Consider the following 14,734-nt stretch of genomic DNA (forward strand, 5'->3'; position numbering starts at 1 on the left):
TTTCTTCCTTTGATTCCCTGCAACTCCGAAACCGGACGCAGAATCGCCGATGTCTTTTCCATTTCGGTAGAGATTTCACTATTCTTTCTAAGTATCCGCTCCTCATTACATTTCGTCGTGTTTAAGTACACGTTTTTAATCAAATCCTTCCCCCCCCCCCCAAAATTTCAAAACTAAACTGGCTTCTCACCCACAGAAGCTTCACCAGCCCCAGCCCCTGCTGAACGTTCCATCGTGTGATGTCACAATGCCCAATGTTCACATATGTCCAATCGGAATGGAGCCATTTACATATGCCTAGGCAGGAGCCCCAGCCAATGGTGAACGTTCCATCGTGTGATGTCACAATGCCCAATGCTCAAATACATCGTTGCCATAGTGACAGTACAGAGTACAAACTGGGTTCTCACCCATACAAGCAGCCATTTCGGTAGACATTTCACTTTCCCTTCCAGCTATCCACTCCTCATTACATTTCGTTATGTTTATGTCCATTTTTTCATTAAAACCTTCTCCCCACTCACTCATTTTGTCGCCTCCTGCTGGCCAGCGACCATAACGGCTGCTGGCGCCCGCAGCACAACCTCAAGCGACGCCATTTAAAAACGGCCTTTCGGGAACGGCTCTACTTCGAGGACCACGTCTCCCGTGGGGGCTGCGGGTAGGCAACGGCTGCGTTGGGGCATTACACTTTTAAGGCTCTGTGTGTGGGGATGCTTCGTGTGTGTGATGCCGCCCCGCCACCCCGCCCCCCCCCCCCCCCGCGTTGCCGAGACGGACCCGACTTCGACGACTTCAAGATACGCTATTTTAAGACGGCCGCGACCCGACTTCGACGACCACGTCTCCGCTGGGGGCTACAGGTAGGGAACGGTGTTTATACACTTTTCCAACTCTGTGTGTGGGGGTGGTTAGTGTGTGTGATGCCGCCCCCCACCCCCCATTGGGGGCTACGGGTAGGGTACGGCTTCGTTGGCTAAAGGGATCAAGGGGTATGGAGAGAAGGCAGGTACATCACTCTCCCTACCCCTCCCTCCCTCCCCACTCTTCCACTTCTCTCCCCCTTCCCCTCCACTCCCCACTCTTTCCCCTCTCTCCCCCACCCCTCTCCCTCCTCCCCATCTTCCCCATCCCCCCTCCCCGACATCTCTCTCCCCATCTCTCACCCCCTACCCTGCTCTCCTTTCCCTCCCAAATCTATCCCGTTTCCTCCTCCTCTCCCCTCCCTCCCCTCTTCTCAACCCCCCCCCCCCCCGCAAACGCCCCAGCCCCTGCTGAACGTTCCATCGTGTGATGTCACAATGCCCAATGTTCACATATGTCCAATCGGAATGGATTAATTTACATATGCCTATGCAGGAGTCCCAGCCAATGGTGAACGTTCCATCGCGTGATGTCACAATGCCCAATGCTCAAAGACATCGTTGCCATAGAGAGGGAGTACAGAGAAGGTTCACCAGGCTGATTCCTGGAATGTCAGAACTTTCATATGAAGAAAAACTGGATAGACTCGCCTTGTACTCGCTAGATTTTAGAAGATTAAGGGGGTATCTTATAGAAACGTATAAAATTCTTAAGGGGTTGGACAGGCTAGATGCAGAAAGATTGTTCCGGATGTTGGGGAATACCAGAACAAGGGGTCAAAGTTTAAGGATAAGGGGGAAAGCAGAATCGCAGACATCTTTTCAATTTCGGTAGAGATTTCACTTTTCTTTCAAAGTATCCGCTCCTCATTACATTTCGTCGTGTTTAAGTACACGTTTTTAATCAAACCCTTCTCCCCCCCCCCCCCCACCCCCCAGTTTTTCAAAAATAAACTGGCTTCTCACCCATACAAGCAGCCATTTCGGTAGACATTTCACTTTCCCTTCCAGCTATCCACTCCTCATTACATTTCGTTATGTTTATGTCCATTTCTTTCATTAAAACCTTCTCCCCCCCTCCCCCCACTCACTCATTTTGTCGCCTCCTGCTGGCCAGCGACCATAACGGCTGCTGGCGCCTGCAGCACAACCTCAAGCGACGCCATTTAAAAACGTGGGGGCTACGGGTAGGCAACGGCTGCGTTGGGGCATTACACTTTTAAGGCTCTGCGTGTGGGGATACATCGTGTGTGTGATGCCGCCCCGCCACCACCCCCCCCTCCCCCCGTTGCCGAGACGGACCCGACTTCGACGACTTCAAGATACGGTATTTTAAGACGGCCGGGACCCGACTTCGACGACCACGTCTCCCCTGGGGGCTACAGGTAGGGAACGGTCTTTATACACTTTTCCAACTCTGTGTGTGGGGGTGGTTCCATGGAGAGGCGACTTTTTCAGGCCGCCTCCCCCGTGGCCTAACAGCAAGGATTGGCGCTGACTTTCCTGGAGACGCGCCCGGAGCTTCAGCGGCGGGCACAGCGTGGACTCTCGGCGCGGAGCGGGTGAGACCTCGCTGGAGGGGAGCGCTCCGTTACGCTGGCCCGCGGCAGCCGGCAGCCGGCAGCCTGAAGCAGCGGTCTGCAGAACTCCAGCTGGTGCGGCGTCTACAGCCCGGGATCTCACGTTGGGGACCCGGGTGGAAGAAGCTTCCACCGCCGGCCCGCGGCCATCTACTACCGCGGGCGTGGTATGGACTTAACATCACCCCAGGAGGGGAGCTTCGACCGCCGGCCCTGCAGACTGTGGTGCTTCCGGCTGCGGCACGGCAGGTACTTTAAAACTTTGACCGCCGGCCTGCGGCCTACGCCAGCCTGAAGCCGCGGTCTCTGGTTGGGAAGAGCCGATCCTGGACTCACCTTGACTTTGACTTTGTCCCTTACCATCTGGATGCCCGCAGCAACGGCTGTGGAGGGTGGTGGTCCCGACCAAGGGGGAAAATGGAGGAGGACTGGCCAAGCTCTGTGCCTTCCACCACAGTGATGAATGCTGTGGTGGATGTTTGTGTAAAATTTTATTGTGGTTGTGTTCTTTATTATTGTACCGCTGCTGGCAACCCAAATACCACCGACCTTGGTTGTGTGGCAATAAAATTATTTCTATTTCTATTTCTCTCCCCCAACCCTCTCCCTCTCCCTCCCTAAACTGGGGTTTGACAGGCTAGATGCAGAAAGATTGTTCCAGATGTTGGGGAAGACCAGAACAAGGGGTAAAGTTTAAGGATAAGGGGGAAAGCAGAATCGCAGACATCTTTTCAATTTCGGTAGAGATTTCACTTTTCTTTCAAAGTATCCGCTCCTCATTACATTTCGTCGTGTTTAAGTACACGTTTTTAATCAATTCCTTCTCCCCCCCCCACCCCCAGTTTTTCAAAAATAAACTGGCTTCTCACCCATACAAGCAGCCATTTCGGTAGACATTTCACTTTCCCTTCCAGCTATCAACTCCTCATTACATTTCGTTATGTTTATGTCCATTTTTTTCATTAAAACCTTCTCCCGCCCCCCCCCCCCCCCCCCCCCCCACTCACTCATTTTGTCGCCTCCTGCTGGCCAGCGACCATAACGGCTGCTGGCGCCCGCAGCACAACCTCAAGCGACGCCATTTAAAAACGGCCTTTCGGGAACGGCTCCATTTCGAGGAGCACGTCTCCCGTGGGGGCTACGGGTAGGCAACGGCTGCGTTGGGGCATTACACTTTTAAGGCTCTGTGTGTGGGGATGCTTCGTGTGTGTGATGCCGCCTCCCCCCAGTGGGGGCTACGGGTAGGGAACGGCTGCGTTGGCTAAAGGGATCAAGGGGTATGGAGAGAAGGCAGGTACATCACTCCCCCTACCCCTCCCTCCCTCCCCACTCTTCCACTTCTCTCCCCCTTCACCTCCACTCTCCCTGCCCACTCTTTCCCCTCTCCCCACTCCTCTCCCTCTCCCTCCCTCCTCCCCATCTTCCCTATCCCCCCTCCCCCACATCTCTCTCCCCATCTCTCACCCCCTACCCCGCTCTCCTTTCCCTCCCAAATCTATCCCGTTTTCTCCTCCTCCTCTCCCCTCCCTCCCCTCTTCACATCCCCCCTCCCCCCCCCCCCGCAAACGCCGTTGGGGAAACAGACCCAACGAGTCTGCACTTGGTCTAGTTAATATATAAAACTCTCGCCCCATCCGTCCGGCTGGTGTCCGGATCCCTTCCTGCCTTTCGATTTGTTCCCGCCGTGCGATGTCACAATGCCCGATACTCGCAGACGTCCAATCGCGATGCCCGACGCTCGCAGACGTCCAATCGGAATCGAACCATTTACATGTACGGCTTCCGGCCGCATTTCTTCCTTTGATTCCCTGCAACTCCTAAACCGGACGCAGAATCGCCGACGTCTTTTCCATTTTGGTAGAGATTTCACTTTTCTTTCTAAGTAGGGTAGAGGATTGGGAAGCATTTAAAGGTCAGCAAAAAATAACTAAGAGATTAATTAAGACGGGGAAAATAGACTATGAAAGGAATTTAGCAAACAACATAAAAACTAATAGTAAGAGTTTTTATAGCTATATAAAAAGAAAAAGGGTGGCTAAGGTGAACGTTGGTCCATTGGAGGGTGAGACTGGAGAGTTGTTGGTGGGGAACATGGAAATGGCAAAGGCATTAAACGAGTATTTTGTATCAGTCTTCACCATAGAAGACACAAAAAATATTCCAACGTTGGATAAACAGGGGGCGGTAGGAATGGAGGAGCTAAATACTATTAAGATCACCAAGGAGGTGGTATTAGGGAAATTAATGAGACTGAAGGAGGATAAATCCCCTGGGCCTGATGGATTACATCCAAGGGTCTTGAGGGAGATAGCGGTGGGGATTGTGGATGCATTGGTGATAATTTTCCAAAACTCCCTGGAGGCAGGAACGGTCCCAGTGGATTGGAAAATGGCCAATGTAACACCTATATTTAAAAAAGGAAGTAAACAGAAAGCGGGTAACTATAGACCGGTTAGTCTAACATCGGTGGTGGGTAAAATGTTAGAGACAATTATTAAAGAAACACTAACGGGGCACTTGGATAAACATGACTTCATCGGACAGAACCAGCATGGTTTTGTGAAGGGGAAGTCCTGTTTAACGAATTTGCTCGAATTCTTTGAGGAAGTAACAACCCGGGTGGATAAAGGGGAACCGGTGGATGTGGTATACTTGGACTTCCAAAAGGCTTTTGACAAGGTGCCACATAAGAGACTATTGCTAAAAATAAAAAATTATGGAATTGGGGGTAATATATTAGCATGGGTAGAGGATTGGCTAACAAATAGGAAGCAGAGAGTGGGGATAAATGGTTCATACTCGGGATGGCAACCGGTAACTAGCGGGGTTCCGCAAGGGTCGGTGCTGGGACCCCAGTTGTTCACAATTTATATAAATGATTTGGAGGAGGGAACCAAGTGTAATATATCAAAATTTGCGGACGATACAAAAATGGGAGGAAAAGTAGGGGATGAGGAGGATAGGAAGAGTCTGCAAAAGGATATAGATAAGCTAGGTGAGTGGGCAACAACTTGGCAGATGAAGTTTAATACTAATAAATGTGAAGTCATTCACTTTGGGAAAAAAAATGATAGGGCAAGTTATTTTCTAAATGAGGAGGAGCTGAGTTGTAATGCAACGCAAAGGGATCTAGGGGTATTAGTACATGAATCACTAAAAGTTAGTATGCAGGTGCAGCAAGCAATCAGGAAGGCCAATGGAGTTTTGGCCTTTATTGCTAGGGGGATTGAGTATAAAAACACAGAGGTCTTGCTGCAGCTGTACACAGTATTAGTGAGACCACATTTGGAATACTGTGTACAGTTCTGGGGTCCATACTTAAGAAAGGATGTACTAGCCCTGGAGGCAGTGCAGCGAAGGTTTACAAGATTAATTCCTGCAATGAGGGGATTGACATATGAGGAAAGGTTAAGTAGGCTGGAACTCTACTCTTTGGAGTTTAGAAGAATGAGAGGCGATCTCATTGAAACATATAAGATCGTGAGGGGCCTTGATCGGGTGGATGCACCGAGGATGTTCCCAATGATCGGGGAAACTAGAACTAGGGGACATAGTTGCAGAATAAGGGGGGGCTCTTTTAAAACTGAGATGAGGAAGAACTTCTTCACCCAGAGGGTGGTTAATTTATGGAATTCACTGCCCCAGGGAGCAGTGGAAGCAGAAACTTTAAATATATTTAAGACTAAAATAGATGGTTTTTTAGCTGCCAAGGGGATAAGGGGCTACGGGGAGAGGGCAGGGATATGGACCTAGGTATGGTTAGTATAGTAAGACCTGAGTGATCTCCTGGACAAGTGTCGATCACCTAGATTGGGGTCGGAGAGGAATTTCCCGGATTTTTTTTCCCGAATTGGACCTGGGTTTTTATCCGGTTTTTTGCCTCCCCCAGGAGATCACGAGGTTTTTGGGGTGGAGAGGGGTGATAGCGGTATAAAGGGGAGGGTAGTGTCTTGTGTTCTGTGTCTTGTGTCTACTGTTTGTGGGTAAGTGTGTCTGTTTAGTGTTCAGCCATGAGCGAATGGCGGTGCGGGCTCGACGGACCTGGTGGTCTACTCTCGCACCTACTTTCTATGTTTCTATGTTTCTATGTTTATCCGCACCTCATTACTTTTCGTCGTGTCTAAGTACACGTTTTTAATCAAATCCTTCCCCCCCCCCCCCCCCCCGATATTTCAAAACTAAACTGGCTTCACACCCACAGAAGCTTCACCAGCCCCAGCCCTTGCTGAACGTTCCATCGTGTGATGTCACAATGCCCAATCTTCACATATGTCCAATCGGAATGGATTAATTTACATATGCCTATGCAGGAGCCCCAGCCAATGGTGAACGTTCCATCGTGTGATGTCACAATGCCCAATGCTCAAAGACATCGTTGCCATAGAGAGGGAGTACAGAGAAGGTTCACCAGACTGATTCTGGGATGTCAGAACTTTCATATTAAGAAAAACTGGATAGACTCGCCTTGTACTCGCTAGATTTTAGAGGATTAAGGGGGTGTCTTATAAAAACGTATAAAATTCATAAGGGGTTGGACAGGCTAGATGCAGAAAGATTGTTCAGGATGTTGGGGAAGACCAGAACAAGGGGTCAAAGTTTAAGGATAAGGGGGAAATCAGAATCGCCGACATCTTTTCCATTTCGGTAGATATTTCAGTTTTCTTTCAAAGTATCCGCTCCTCTGTGTGTTTGGGGTGTGGTTGATGTGAGTTTGATGCCACTGCCCCCCCTCCCCCCCCCCAAAAAACGCCGTTGGGGAAACAGACCCAACGGGTCTGCACTTGGTCTAGTTATATATTAAAACTCTCGTCCCATCCGACCGGCTGGCGTCCGGATCCCTTCCTGCCTTTCGATTCGTTCCCGCCGTGCGATGTCACAATGCCCGATGCTCGCAGACGTCCAATCGCGATGCCCGACGCTCGCAGACGTCCAATCGGAACGGATCCATTTACATGTACGGCTTCCGGCCGCCTTTCTTCCTTTGATTCCCTGCAACTCCGAAACCGGACGCAGAATCGCCGACGTCTTTTCCATTTCGGTAGAGATTTCACTTTTCTTTCTAGGTATCCGCACCTCATTACATTTCGTCGTGTTTATGTACACGTTTTTAATCAAATCCTCCCTCCCCCCCCCCCAAAATTTCAAAACTAGACTGGCTTCTCACCCATAGAAGCTTCACCAGCCCCAGCCCCTGCTGAACGTTCCATCGTGTGATGTCACAATGCCCAATGTTCACATATGTCCAATCGGAATGGATTCATTTACATATGCCTATGCAGGAGCCCCAGCCAATGGTGAACGTTCCATCGTGTGATGTCACAATGCCCAATGCTCAAATACATCGTTGCCATAGTGACAGTACAGAGTACAAACTGGCTTCTCACCCATACAAGCAGCCATTTTGGTAGACATTTCACTTCCAGCTATCCACTCCTCATTACATTTCGTTATGTTTATGACCATTTTTTCCATTAAAACCTTCACCCCCACACCACCCCACCCCCCCCCCCCACTCATTTTGTCGCTTCCTGCTGGCCAGCGACCATAGCGGCTGCTGGCGCCCGCAGCACAACCTCAAGCGACGCCATTTAAAAACTGCCTTTCGGGAACGGCTCTACTTCGAGGACCACGTCTCCCGTGGGGGCTGCGGGTAGGCAACGGCTGCGTTGGGGCATTACACTTTTAAGGCTCTGTGTGTGGGGATGCTTCGTGTGTGTGATGCCGCCCCGCCACCCCTCCCCCCCCCCCGCGTTGCCGAGACGGACCCGACTTCGACGACTTCAAGATACGCTATTTTAAGACGGCCGGGACCCGACTTCGAAGACCACGTCTCCGCTGGGGGCTACAGGTAGGGAACGGTGTTTATACACTTTTCCAACTCTGTGTGTGGGGGTTGTTAGTGTGTGTGATGCCCCCCCCCCCAGTGGGGGCTACGGGTAGGGAACGGCTGCGTTGGCTAAAGGGATCAAGGGGTATGGAGAGAAGGCAGGTACATCACTCTCCCTACCCCTCCCTCCCTCCCCACTCTTCCACTTCTCTCCCCCTTCTCCTCCACTCTCCCTCCCCACTCTTTCCCCTCTCTCCCCCACCCATCTCCCTACTCCCCATCTTCCCCATCCCCCCTCCCCGACATCTCTCTCCCCATCTCTCACCCCCTACCCCGCTCTCCTTTCCCTCCCAAATCTATCCCGTTTCCTCCTCCTCCTCTCCCCTCCCTCCCCTCTTCACATCCCCCCTCCCCCCACCTGTGTGTTTGGGGGGTGGTTAATGTGAGTTTGATGCCACTGCCACCCCTCCCCCCCCCCCCCAAAAATTCTGTTGGGGAAACAGACCCAACGGGTCTGCACTTTGTCTAGTTATATATTAAAACTCTCATCCCATCCGACCGGCTGGCGTCCGGATCCCTTCCTGCCTTTCGATTCGTTCCCGCCGTGCGATGTCACAATGCCCGATGCTCGTAGACGTCCAATCGCCATGCCCGACGCTCGCGGACGTCCAATCGGAACGGATCCATTTACATGTACGGCTTCCGGCCGCATTTCTTCCTTTGATTCCCTGCAACTCCGAAACCGGACGCAGAATCGCCGACGTCATTTCCATTTCGGTAGAGATTTCACTTTTCTTTCTAAGTATCCGCTTCTCATTACATTCCGTCGTGTTTCAGTACACGTGTTTCAGTACACGCACCCATAGAAGCAGCGCCAGCCCCAGCCCCTGCTGAACGTTCCATCGTGTGATGTCACAATGCCCAATGTTCCACATATGTCCAATCGAAATGGAATCATTTATATATGCCTTTGCAGGAGCCCCAGCCCATGGTGAACGTTCCATTGTGTGATGTCACAATGCCCAATGCTCAAATACATTGTTGCCATAGAGGGAGTACAGAGAAGGTTCACCAGTGATTCCTGGAAAGTCAGGATTTTCAAATGAAGAAACACTGGATAGACTCGCCTTGTACTCGCTAGATTTTAGAAGATTGAGGGGGTATCTTATAGAAACGTATAAAATTCTTAAGGGGTTGGACAGGCTAGATGCAGGGAGATTGTTCCGGATGTTGGGGAAGACCAGAACAAGGGGTCACAGTTTAAAGATAAGGGGGAAATCCTTTAGGACAGAGATGAGAAAAACATTTTTCACACAGAGAGTGGTGAACCTCTGGAATTCTCTGCCACAGAAGGTAGTTGAGGCCAGTTCATTGGCTATATTTAAGAGGAAGTTAGATGTGGCCCTTGTGGCTAAAGGGATCAGGGGGTATGGAGAGAAGGCAGGTACAGGATACTGATGATCAGCCATGATCATATTGAATGGTGGTGCAGGCTAGAAGGGCCGAATGGCCTATTCCTGCACTTAATTTCTATGTTTCTACGTTTCCCTCTCCCTCTCCCACCCATCCCTCTCTCCCCCACCCCCTTTCCTCTCTACCACCACCACCTTACCCCTTCCCCTCTGTCCCTCTTTCACCACTCCCCCTACCCCTCCCTCCGCACTCTTCCACTTCTATCCACTTACCCGACGCCTCTCCCTCCCCCACCCCTCTCTCTTCCGCTCCCTTCCCCTCTCTCCCCCACCCCTTCCCCTCTGTCCCTCTTCCACCACTCCCCCGTCCCTCTTCTACCACTCCCGCTACCCCTCCCTCCCCACTCTACCACTTCTCTCCCACTCTCTCCTCCCCCTCTCCTCACCCCTCTCCCATCCCTCTCTCCCCACCCCCCTTCCCTCTCTCCCCCCACCCCCTTCCCCCTATCCCTCTTCCATCACTCCCGCTACCCCTCTCCTCCTCCCTCCCCACTCTTCCACTTCTCTCCCCCTTCCCCTCCACTCTCCCTCCCCACTCTTTTCCCTCTCCCCCCCACCCCTCTCCCCATCCCTCCCTCATCCCCTTCCTCCCCATCTCCCCTCCCCCACATCTCTCTCCCCATCTCTCACCCCCTACCCCGCTCTCCTTTCCCTCCCAAATCTATCCCGTTTCCTCCTCCTCCTCTCCCCTCCCTCCCCTCTTCTCAACACCCCCCCCCCCACAAACGCCGTTGGGGAAACAGACCCAACGGGTCTGCACTTGGTCTAGTTATTATATAGAAGTCTGTGGCTGCCGCCTGCCGTCCTTCCGTCCGGCTGCCGGCTGCCTTTCTTCCTTTTGATTCGCTCCATCGTGTGATGTCACAATGCCCAATGTTCACATATGTCCAATCGGAATGGATCCATTTACATATGCCTTTGCAGGAGCCCCAGCCCATGGTGAACGTTCCATTGTGTGATGTCACAATGCCCAATGCTCAAAGACATTCTTGCCATAGAGGGAGTACAGAGCAGGTTCACCAGACTGATTCCTGAGATGTCAGGACTTTCATATGAAGAAAGACTGGATAGACTCGGCTTGTACTCGCTAGATTTTAGAAGATTGAGGGGGGATCTTATAGAAACCGATGTTGGGGAAGTCCAGAACAAGGGGTCACAGTTTAAGGATAAGGGGGAAATCTTCTAGGACCGAGATGAGAAAAACATTTTACACACAGAGAGTGGTGAATCTCTGGAATTCACTGCCACAGAAGGTAGTTGAGGCCTGTTCATTGGCTATATTTAAGAGGGAGTTAGATGTGGCCCTTGTGGCTAAAGGGATCAGGGGGTGTGGAGAGAAGGCAGGTACAGGATACTGAGTTGGATGATCAGCCATGATCATATTGACTGGAGGTGCAGGCTCGAAGGGCCGAATGGCCTACTCCTGCACCTGATTTCTATGTTTCTAAGTTTCCCTCTTCTCAACCCTCTCCCTCTCCCACCCATCCCTCTCTCCCCCACCCCTCTTCACTCTCTACCCTATCCCCTTCCCTCTCTCCCCCCGCCCCCTTCCCCTTACCCCTCTGTCCCTCTTCCACCACTCCCCCTACCCCTCCCTCCCCACTCTTCCACTTCTCTCCCTCACCCCACCCCTTTCCCTCCGCCACCCCTCCCTCCTCCCCTCCCTCCCTCCCCTCTCCTCCCCACCCCTTCCCCCTACCCCTCTGACCCTCCCCACTCTTCCACCTCTCCCCCTCCCACTATCCCTCCCCACTCTTTCCCCCCTCTCCCCCACCTCTCTCCCCCTCCCTCCACACTCTTCCCCCTCCCTCCACACTCTTACCCCTCCCTCCTCCTCTCCGTCCCCATCCCTCCCCCCCCCCACATCTCTCTCCCCTCCCCATCCCTCTCTCCTCCCTCTCTTCCACTTCACTTCTCTCCCCCCTTCCCCCTCCACTCACCCTCCCCACTCTTTCCCCTCTCTCCACCCACCACTCTCCCCTTCCCTCCTTCCTCCCCTCCCTCCCCCCCCCCCCCCCCCCCCCCTCACCCACATCTCTCTCCCCACCCCCCTCTCTCACACCCTACCCCGCTCTCCTTTCCCTCCCAAATCTGTCCCGTTTCCTCCTCCTCCTCTCCCCTCCCTCCCCTCTTCTCACCCCCCCCTTCCCCCATCTGTGTGTTTGGGGGGTGGTTAATGTGAGTGTGATGCCTCAGCCCCCCCCCCCCCCCCCGCAAACGCCGTTGGGGAAACAGACCCAACGGGTCTGCACTTGGTCTAGTATATATATTACTAAAAGTCTGTTCTTGACCGGTTTTGGCCATCTGTGCTACGATTTCCGAGAGAACGCCGCCATCTACGGCCGTCATTTTTGGCCACCTTGCTCAGAGCCCCCCTCCGCCGCATGTGTGCCGAGGATTTTTCCCGTCGTCTATCTATCTTTATTATATTACTAAATGTCTGTTCTTGACCGGTTTTGGCCATCTGTGCTGCGATTTCCGAGAGAACGCCGCCACCTACGGCCGTCATTTTTGGCCACCTTGCTCAGAGCCCCCCTCCGCCGCATGTGTGCCGAGGATTTTTTCCGTCGATTAAAAATGACAGAGCTATTAATGTTTTTACAAAATTCCCCATTCTCTCTGCTGCCCCCGCTGGCGGCAGGGGGGAGGGACTATAAAACCAGGAAGTGGTGTGCCACACAGTCTCTTCAAGATGGAGGAAGGCAGAGGATCACGTTTCTCTGAGCTGTGAATAACACTGAACACATGTCTACTCAAATGTAAGTGCCCTTTAGTGGTTCTAATATGCTTGCAGAATGTGTCTCTATTGGTTCAAAAGCTTGCAAAAAGTGTCTCTATTGGTTCTAAAGCTTGCAAAATAAATGTCTATTTGTTCTAAAGCTTGCAAAAAATGTCTGTTGGTTCTAAAGCTTGCAAAAAGTGTCTATTGGTTCTAAAGCTTGCAAAAAAATGTATATTGGTTCTAAAGCTTGCAAAAAGTGTCTCTATTGGTTCTAAAGCTAGCAAAAAGTGTCTCTATTGGTTCTAAAGCTTGCAAAAAGTGTCTATTGGTTCTAAAGCTTGCAAAAAAAGTCTATTGGTTCTAAAATGGTTCATACTAGCGCTCCAGAAAACGCCCCCCCCTGCCCTCCCCAGGTTGGTTTGGCTTGGGTGTGTCTTGAAATTGAAAGGCACTACTTACTGCAAATGGTGGCTTGGGAGCTTTGGCTTGAAGTTGAAATGCACTACTTACTGCAAATGGTGGCTTGGTTGCTTTGGCTTGAAGTTGAAAGGCACTACTTACTGCAAATGGGGGGCGTGGGTGCATTGGCTTGAAGTTGAAAGGCACTACTTACTGCAAATTGTGGCATGAAGTTGAAAGGCACTACTTACTGCAAATGGTGACTTGGGAGCTTTGAAGTTGAAAGCGACTAAATGCAAATGATGGCTTGGGTGTGGCTTGAAGTTGAAAGACACCATTTACTGCAAATGGTGGCATGAAGTTGAAAGGCACTACTTACTGCAAATGGAGGCTTGGGAGCTTTGGCTTGAAGTTGAAAGGCACTATTACTGCAAATGGTGGGTTGGTTGCTTTGGCTTGAAGTTGAAAGGCACTACTTACTGCAAATGGTGGCTTGGGTGCATTGGCTTGAAGTTGAAAGGCACCACTTACTGCAAATGGTGGCATGAAGTTGAAATGCACTACTTAATGCAAATGGTGGCTTGGGTGCTTTGGCTTGAAGTTAAAAGGCACTACTGTAAATGCACTTACTTCCTGTTTGCACTCTATATTGATTTTAGATAAAACGCTACCACTTACGGCTGTAATTTTTGGCCATCTTACTCAGTCCCCCTCCGCTGAGCAGATGCAGAGAATTCTTCCCATCAATGAAAAATAAAAGTGTTATTAGTTTTTTTTTAAATGTTGAGAATCTCTCTCCTGTCAATCTCTCCATGAAAGCCACACCTTTTCCGGGGGGGGGGGGGGGGTGAGGGGTTATAAAACCCGGAAATGTGGGTGTGGCTCAGTCTCTGCAAGATGGAGGAGGGAGAGGTCACGACTCGCTGTCTTTAGTGGCTTTGCACCCTAGTATATACATATATACACACATATACACACATAATTTGTAACATTTTTGCGTGTACATGTCCCTCTGAAAACAGGCAAAGTTAAATTCCTAACCATGCTCCTGATTAAATTATTTTAACTTAGAGTAACATGCTACTGAATAGTTGGTTTGTGTACATATGAACTCTAAATTTAAAGTTATGAACTTAGAAGAGTCTTATTAATTTCCCATGCGGAATAGAAATGTGACCGTGGGAATTAATTTATAAATTTCTTTTCCATGTTTTTTTATTAATACAATTTTTCCTACAGGCAGGCCTTCATTAGATTCTATTCATGTCTTCCTCTGTTTGTTGTCTCACTGTGGATAATTTTCCTTTGAACTTCACTCTATTGTCTTTTTTTTAGATCAAAACCCGCCACTTTACGCAATCACTTTGCTATCTGCATTCGCATTGTCCTGTAAATGGACTATGTGCTGCTTCTCACTGGATCGCCTCAACTCTTTCAGGTGGAGAACCAAGAACCAGGGCAGTGTTGCTTCAGAATAAAGTGCTACCCCAATGAGGAGGCTTTTATTTTTCAGTGATAATAAATCTTTGGAATTCTCTATTGCCGAGAGCTTTGGTGGATGAGCCATTGATTATGTTCAAGGGTGAGATGGATTTCAGATGTAAGTGTTCTGGGGAACAGGCAGATTTAGACTTTACTTTAGAATTTAGATATACAGCGCAGAAACAGGCACTTCATCCCACCGAGTCCATACCGTCCAGTACACTAGCACTATCCTACACACTAGGGTCAATTTACTAATTTTTTTTAGCCTAGCCAATCAACCTACAAACAGCACGTCTTTGTAGCATCTGTGGTTTCTTGTGGCTCAATTTTACTGCTCCGCTGTGAAATCTCCAAAGTATGTCAACTTTGAAGAAGTTCTCCACCTC

This window comes from Amblyraja radiata, chromosome 15 (genome assembly GCF_010909765.2).
Source record: "Amblyraja radiata isolate CabotCenter1 chromosome 15, sAmbRad1.1.pri, whole genome shotgun sequence".
Classification (NCBI taxonomy): domain Eukaryota; kingdom Metazoa; phylum Chordata; class Chondrichthyes; order Rajiformes; family Rajidae; genus Amblyraja; species Amblyraja radiata.